The 7,540-nt window shown below is 47.6% G+C and overlaps 1 protein-coding gene across 1 annotated transcript in view; it reads left to right on the forward strand.

The window, feature by feature from the left end:
• Positions 1–7,540, forward strand: part of STIM1 (stromal interaction molecule 1) — a 63,508-nt gene that overhangs the window by 19,145 nt on the left and 36,823 nt on the right. The gene's annotated exons all lie outside the window — the stretch shown is intronic.

Here is a 7,540-nt window from a genome sequence, read left to right on the forward strand (position 1 = left end):
TGCTTATCTCGGCGCTGCTCGGGGTGCTCCTTTTGCATTCGTTCTGTCTGGCTCATGTCTGCTGTTCTCTTTTTTAAAGGTACTTTCATCTCTCTCCCTCTTACTCGTGTCTTTCTCATGTGCTTTAGATGCTTTTGTGAGGTGAACAGAAACCTTGCCTGATCAGGCCCTGTTTCTGCTTGGCATCGTGCAGACGAGATGGATTTTTAAGGCAGACTGTGTTGCCTGTACGCGATTGGAGCCCTCTTACGCAGTGCTCCTCTGTCCCTTTTAGTTGTCTTGTGTCCCCTGTGCGGGAGGTCTAAAATGAATGCGAAGGGGTACCTTCTTACCATGGTGCAAATGCAATAGTCTGGGCGCAAATTCTGGCCCAGGAACTCCCACGGCTTTGATTGCTGACGGCTGAAGGTTTACACCATCGAAAATACCACTTTGTGCTTCTTCTGTTCTTTACTTGTTTTTTTAAAGCATCTGCTCCTGTCCGCTGCTGGAATAGCAAATAGGATGTACCTTTACTCTGCGGGACACGGATGTGCTGACAATCTAATGGAGAAGTTGAGTTTTTTTGGCTTTTTTCCAGCCTTCCCTCTCTGGGCCGCCCAGCATTTGGCCAGTGGGAAGTGATAAGGCGCTTCCATTATTTCTTCAATTCTTTTTTTTTTTTTTTTTTGAAGTCCAACTGTTAGTGCAGTCTTTTCTTGCTTTCAATCTGTGTCCAAATTCCTGAGAAAAGGTGCAGTGAGGCAAATCCTGGGAAAACTGGCTGCGCAGAGTAAACCAAGTGAAATTTATGAGGCTTGGCAGAGATATAAGGTAAGTGAATTAGAAGTCTAGGTTATACAATCAGCCATTTTTGCTTCCCATTATTAAAAAGCATATATCCATTCAGGCACAGTCTGCTTTTTTTATTTATTCTTGCCTGTGTTACAAGCGAAGCTTTTTGGTCAGTCAGTGGCGTTGCACAAGGGTGGCAGAGACATCGTGGGTGAGTGCCTGCTAGCGCGGCTCACCCGACAAAGGCTCGAGCCCAGTAACTCCTGTGCTTGGAGGGGGAATTTTTCAGGCGGTTCTTGGCTGCTCTGTAAATGGCAAAGTAAATTACTTGTAATGGTTTGAGATTAATGGCCATTCTCCGTGTTTGAGGTACTCTGTTTCAGCACGCGGCTGTCATGGCACTGGAATATGAACCTCCTCCGGTCACACAGATGAAAGCGTGCAGTGAACCGTCCTGATCGGCTTGTGTCAGATCAGTAAGGGTTTGTTACAGATTTTGCGATCTGCATACGTATTGGGTATGTGGATAGAGGAAATACGCTTTACTTTTTTAGCTGAAGTAGAGATTTAGCACTTTTTAGAAGGCAATATTTGCTATTTTCTGGTTAACTGAATGGATTTGTCTCCAGCTCATTCTGCGGTGTATGGTGAGAAGTTGTTTATCTAAAACTGATTCCTTAAGGAATGCATTGTGAAACAGCAGTTTTCAACAGCCATTAGCAATCGGCGGGGGGGGGGGGGAGTTCGGGAAGTACTCGGTGACCTTTTAAGCTGCAGAAGCAGCGTTCGCGCAGTGATAGATTTAGTGGTTTCAGATATGTTCCTGTTATGGTTCTTTTCAGACGGTCAGTGGAGGTGGTCTCCTGTGATCTTTGCTGTTGAGAGAGGGAACTGCTGGCAGTGGGATGTGGCTCACAGGTGCAGGATTTCAAGGGTTTGTCTTCTCTCTTGACAAGGGTTTGTCTTCTCTCTTGAAGCCACTTTCTACTCACCGCAGGTATAAAAGCATTAAAATAAAATCGGCCTAGATTGGAGCCCCATGACCGCTTCCTGCAGACTCATAAAACCAGAGACATCTCATTGTCGGTGGGGATTACAGCACACGTACCAAGGTATGGTTCCTCACTGCCTCATGAAGCTGGGTGAAGCTTATTCCTATGCCAGGGCTAGAGAGCTCCTTCTCTCATGTCTCCTGTAATTTGTTGCAGAGCCTTCAGCAAGCATCGGGTAGTTGAGTGGGGCACCTGGCCACTTTCCTTGCTGATCAGTAGACTCCTGTAGTCCCACAAGGTCTGATTTCCTATGCCAGACTCCAGACGTGCCATTTCCTTCTTCAGACAGGTCTGCTCACTTGCAGGGTTGCAGCTCTGTAATTAATCCAAGTGCGAAGGAATATGGTAAAACCATAATCTAAGCAAGATGAAGCGATTGCTTCTTCTCTGTCTGTGTCCCATTGGTGTCCTGTTCCTGTGGTTCAGGAATTTATCCGGCACAAAATACCACAACTTCAGGTGAAACAGGAGAGGGGAATTTAAGAAAACAAGCAGTAAAATTCAAAACAATAGATATTTTTGGTGAAAAGTGAATTTAAATTTTTATTCTTTATAACTCTCAAGTGATGAAGACTGAGATGTATGTCTCCTCACAGATGGTTCAAGGCACCACTGTGGTACCATTTGGGGTTAAAAGACAGACAAAATGCTGTGCACTGAGTTATCCATCCTGGTGACTTCTCCTGGCCACCTCTCCACAGGCCATCGAAGTGGGACCTGTGTGTTGCCTGTGGGATTTCAGGAGAGGTTTCCGTAGCTCCACTTCCCAGGACAGAAGTCCACCAGACGTAATTTGTTTCACAGCTAGGCGCAAGCCACGGCGGTTTGCCAAGCCACTGCCCCAGTACCTGCCCTGGGCTCTGCTGGGGGGAGCTTGCCCGGCACCGGGGAGCGCTGCACCCCTCGGCCTCAGCCCCCCCGGGGACCAGCTGAGCACCCTGACGCCCATCGTCCTGGTTTTGGTGCACCCCGGTGCCTCCTGTACCGTACCGAGCTGCCTGCGTGGGTCCTGCAGCGCTGTGGGACGGGGTCTCTGCCGTTCCCCCAGCCCTTCTCGTTTGCGGTCATCGTTAGCTGTCATCCTGAGCGTTGCCCTTTATTTATTGAATGTCTGCGTGGGTTAACAGAAGCACAAGGACCGGGTGCCTGGACAAGGAGATGTTTCCCAGACAGGAGGTGGCACGTGTTGGAGGTTTCTGAACGAACTGACCTTTTTTGCTTTTCATTAAGTGTCTGTTCCTTGTTGCCCACTCTCCGGGGCGGATGAAGCCGTGTTTCCTTTGGTATAGCTTCCAATATAGCTGATTTGTTTCCCTTTATTATCATTAAAAGCATATTTGACAAGTATTTTGAGATCCACTGAATCATTATTTGTTTAAAGCAATAGAACTTCTTAACCAAATACCAGATTAATTTATCACTGTGAGATTTACCATCCACTTTAAATATTTACAGTTAACTGGATTGTGTTTAGATTACCTGCACCTAGACAGAAAAGCAGCTCTGTCCCATTAATAGCCTTCATACGGTCCGTTAGCGTTATCGTATAGTTTTCTCAGTCCGTGTGCCAGCAGCACCTGGTCAATAAGCTGGGGCTTTAGGTTTGGGTACCTCTTAAGGAGCAATAGCTCTGAACCTGAAAAGCCAAGGAGCGGGGTAACAGAGAAATCTGGCTGGTCCTACGGTGTCCTACTGCCGGTGAAAATCAGCACTTTTATAAAAGCTTCTCTACATAATTATCTTGTGGGTCCACTGGCAAACAAAAAAGAGTGTTCAAGTACTCGAGAAAGGACTGAAGCTTGGTATAGACAGAAAAATTACAGGTGCCATCAGGGGAATTTATCGAGCTGTTAGCTTGGTTTGGGTTTTTTAAAAACGGAGGCATTTTTGTATTTTGTTTTATGCTCTCATGCTTACAGCAGCTGCCACCAGGCCAGCGTTAGAGGGAACGGTGCCTGTCCCACAGCTGTACCCTGAGGTGGTGGTTCTTCCCTGTCTTGTGCCTGAAAACGTCTGCTACTAAACAAGGAAGGCGGCATCACTGATCCAATTAATTCACATAGGGAAATTAAAAAGTTAGTAATTCCTGTGTGTGTTTTTTCTGATATTTCAACTTTAACATAAACAACTGGTGTAGAACTTACTGAGTTTGTAGTTTTTCTCTTATTTTATAAATGTTTATGTAAGTTGCTGTAAAATTGCTGGTTTTCTAATAATCCGTGGTAGTTTTATTCCCAAAGTAAAGCTTTGAAACTTTTTGTTTAAAAACTGAGGCTTTGAATTTGTATCTTTCATGGTGGGACTCTTTTGCTTAAGACACCTGAGGTTACTGTTAAGTTTTTACTATTGTACAGCTTTTTACCTTGCTTCTTTAAAACATAAAACAAAGGCAGTGCTGCAAGCCTGATGTGACATTAATGGTCTTGCAGTCAGTTTTCCCTGGTGTACGTTGCTTTTTCCTGCAGCTATCGCAAGCGTAACACATGCCCAGGTTTGCCCGGTCGCGGTTGCTGGTGCTGGGAGCGAAGGGGTGAAGCGGCGCAGGAGCAGCAGAGCAGAAGAGGCCACACGCGAGCAGGGAGAACAGGCCGTGCCAGCCCGTGTGCAGGCGAGGGAGAAATGCAGCGTGATTTAAGTTGCAATAAACTGGACGCAAACAATCCGAGCTTCGGCTATAAAACCTCTGCTCTAGAGCTCGCTGTACAGTTGGCCTCTGTCACAGGGCGTTAGATACAGAGGCTAAATAGCCAAAATAACACGAAGTTCTGGTACGGCAAGTTAAAAAGCAGCAAGAAAATTGAGAGTATAAAGATTATCTTGTGTTGCCTTGGCGATACAACACCCCGAAGGGACACCCCACCAGCAGCCGGTAGATGCTGTAGGAGCACAAGCCTTGGCAGGCGGTCAGAGGGAGAAACCGATGCCAGCCGCGATGGGAGAGACGGATCTCACCCCTCCTTGCGCAGGCAGTGGTGACGGGCAGACATTATGCATGGAAAACGCTGTCTTTTTCTGCTTGACGTAGGTCTTTGGACAGTGATTGCAGCAGCAGGTCAGAGAGCTGAACGTCCCCTGTACGTTCCCCTGAACGACCCGAGCTGTGCGGGGAGCCTGCGGCTGGCGAGAGTAACTGCTGCAGGGCAGGGCAGCCCACCTTAGCTCTTCTGTGGGTGGCCTGGGTTTGACAAGAACTATCCCAGGAAAAAGGTATTTTATGCCAGAACACCTCTCCTGTCATTACTTGCAGTCTTTTCCACTATCCTGCCTCGGAAAGGCGCTCATTACCCTGGAGAAGGGTGACTTGTCCTGCAGCAGTTATTCTCGATGGCTTTTGCACACAGAAGGAATAGTTCAATCCGCTTCGTCATGCTGACAAATCCTGTGTGATTTTCAGTGATTTACAGAGTTCCTGTCTCTTTTATAGACTGGTACGTCGGTAGTGCCTGTCTGACGCTCGTGATCATGCGTGGCAGCGGTGCACGCCATGTAGATCAAACAAAGCGCGATTCCTGCACCAAGGGTGTTTGATGGAGCTGTACCAGTGGTACACGGCATGCATAGACTGAGTATTGGAAAGATAATTTTTGGGCTTGGATATATCAGGCTGGGAGCGTGCAGTGCGTGGGCCAGGCTCACACGTGTGGCTGTAGGTGCATCACGCTGCTACGACCTCATTTCCCAGTCTGTGAAGTAAGATGCAGTAACCGGGATTTGAATGAATCCTTTCAGTTGTGTTGGCACTTGGAAGGAAATAAGAGGTATTAATTGAGACATGTTGCATCCAACTTTAAATGGTTGTGTCACGGCAGCGTTAATGTGTGGAATGGCTGGTACAAAGATGACGGCCGTCCCTGCACGCTCCTCGGCGTGTGAGCGGCCACCTCGCTCTGGGCGTTCCAGTGCCTCTCCCAGCAGACTCTGACAGGACCCCTCCGAGGTTTTCAGTAAAATGCAATTTAAGCTGTTTTGAAACTATAATCATTCATTTGCCAAATTCCAGGCACTTCTATTAGTGATGTCAGAAATACGGAGTGGGTTGGTTGGTTTGTTTTGGGGTGACTTGGAGTGCGTGGGGGGTGGCATTGTGCACAGCGACACACTATGTGTTCTTGAAAGGGACTTGGTGAAATGCCTCCCAGGGAAGCCCCACTTCCTTGCTAATGAACATGCTTTATGCTGTTCATTTTTGAGTTGGTTAATAGTACTGAGAGCTACATTTGTGGAAAAATAATTGGTAGTTTGTGGCAAATACTGTTTGGTTTTTTTTTTTTTTGGTGAAGTTTAGTACAAAATGTAAGAGCTGTCCTTTTTCCTCCTCCTCTTTATCTTCCCAAAGTCCATTTGGAAAGTGCAGGACTTCATCCTGCTGCCTGTCTGCTCTGCAAGGCGACATGCTCGGCACTGCGGGCTGAATCTGAAATATCCTGAGCGCTTTCACAGCGTAGGAAAGCATGCAAACAGTGGGTAGAATAGTTAAGTTTCAGATTAATTGGATTTTTATTTACCGTTCTTTGAGTCACTTAGAGGGAGTGACCAAGGTGTATGTTAGAGACGGGAGCCCTGGCGCTGGTTGTGGTTAGCAGGAAGAGGCAGGTTCCTTGCTCAAAGCAGCCAAATTACTCCCATGGTCTGGGGAGCCCTTTGCTTCTCTCTGTGGAAGAGCTGCAGAGAAAAGCCAGCTTGGCTGAACTTAGCCTTTGTTACCCGTACATTTCTTCCCAGGAATGAAGACTTGGAAATTCTTCTGGTCAACCTGTATCTTACAAAGAAAAGTTCTAGGGAGCAAAAAGGCTACATTTACATCCAAGCTGAGTTTTCCTTACAGTTTCCTTATCCGCCTGCCTTGAGCAAAAGCTGCTGAAGAGGAAGGATGTTTGTCAAGTGCTCGTGTGGTGCAGCTAAGAACGGTTGGCACCGGGAACGGGAGTAGGTATGAATCAGCTCGAGGTGGGGCTGGCAGGTATTTCTCTGTGCAACACCTAAACTTGCCTTAGCTTAGGGCATTATGCTGCGTGGCTGGGGAGGCGGCTGTGCTGGCAGCGTGCTGGGCAGAGCAGGTAATGGCAGTGGTGGAGGAAACTGTAAAGGAGAGAAAAGCTGTCGTAGCTGTGGGGGGAAAACAAACCATCTGAACAAGTCAGCCTAGCAGTCTTTCTCAAAACGTGAGATAAAAGGGATTCAAAATTACTTACCTGCAGCAACTTGCCAGAATCTGCTCCTTAGGAAGAGGATGTTGTGATAATCCATCCGGAATGGGAAACGGGGCCACTATTAATCATGTTTATTTCTTTAGTGTTGAATTTACGAGTGAATGTTTTCAAAGGATGATTGAACTCTTCTGTGATGCGTTAGATGATGGATCACATGGCAGTGTTCGCGAAGATAAGGGGAGAAGCTGCTTGGATGTCTGCTGAACGTTTGGAGAACAGTCCTGTCCCTCTCCCCCCGCGGGGGAAAGCCCATTCATTGCGGTCAGGGGAACAGCATCACTGTCCCTCCTCTGTGCAGATCTGGTGCAGGGCTGCTGGGCAGACCCCCACCCCCCCCACCCCAGCCACCCCCATCCCAGGGTTTGCTTTATGTTACGTCTTTAGGTTTCCACCTCCCAGGTGAATAGCCTGCCCCCAGGTACCCTTCCGCGTTGGCCCCAGCTCTGCTGATGTGACACACGTATTTTGGCTGGGATCATAGAATCATGGGACGGTTTGGGTTGG

This window comes from Aptenodytes forsteri, unplaced genomic scaffold, assembly GCF_000699145.1.
Source record: "Aptenodytes forsteri isolate BGI_AS27 unplaced genomic scaffold, ASM69914v1 Scaffold254, whole genome shotgun sequence".
In the NCBI taxonomy this organism is placed as follows: Eukaryota; Metazoa; Chordata; class Aves; order Sphenisciformes; family Spheniscidae; genus Aptenodytes; species Aptenodytes forsteri.